Source organism: Rhinopithecus bieti, unplaced genomic scaffold (assembly GCF_001698545.2).
Source record: "Rhinopithecus bieti isolate Rb0 unplaced genomic scaffold, ASM169854v2 scaffold_13348, whole genome shotgun sequence".
NCBI classification, from domain to species: Eukaryota; Metazoa; Chordata; class Mammalia; order Primates; family Cercopithecidae; genus Rhinopithecus; species Rhinopithecus bieti.
The window spans coordinates 7,235,608-7,236,521 of NW_016808764.1; positions in this window are offsets into that span (position 1 = coordinate 7,235,608).

The following is a 914-nucleotide window of genomic DNA, read 5'->3' on the forward strand; positions in this document are numbered from 1 at the left end:
AAAAAAAAATACGGTACATGTACATGATGGATACTACTCAGACATAAAAAAAAGAATAAAATCATGTTTTATTGCAGCAACATGGGTGGAACTGGAGGCCATTATTTTAAGTGAAATAACTCAGAAACAGAAAGTCCAACACCACCCATTCCCACTTACAAGTGGGAGTTAAACAATGTGTACACAGGATCATGGAGTGTGGAATAAGAGACACTGTAGACTTGAAAATGTGGGCGGGTGGGAGGGCCTGAGGGATGAGAAATTACCTTTTGGGTACAATGTACAGTATTTGGGTGATGGGCACACTAAAAGCCTAGACCACCACTATACAATATACCCATGTGACAAAACTGCACTTGTACTTCCTAAATCCACAAAAATAAAAACTCAAATACTTTTCTAAAAGAACATTTAAGGACACTTGGTTTAGGCAAGTACAATTTAGTTAACTATGTCGTTTCAGCATACTCCTATTATTACAATTCATGTAATAGCAAAGATATACATGATACATAGAGTGAACAGTGCCTCTCTCCCTCTAAGTGTTAGGTCATGAGAGCATTATCAAGGCTTCAAAAGGAAAAACTTTCTCATACACTGTATTCTTTTTTGAGACAGAGTCTTGCTTTGTTGCCCAGGCTGGAGTGCAGTGGCACCATCTCGGCTCACTGCAACCTCCGCCTCCCGGGTTCAAGTGATTTTCGTGCCTCAGTCTTACAAGTGACTGGGATTACAGGAACTCACCACGGCTGGCTAATTTTTGTGTTTTTGGTAGAGACGGGGTTTCACTGTGTTGCCCAGGTTGGTCTCAAACTCGACCTCAAGTGATCCGCCCACTTCAGCCTACCAAAGTGTTGGGATTACAGGTGTGAGCCACTGCAACTGGCTGGAAAATTTTCTCATACACTGTATTC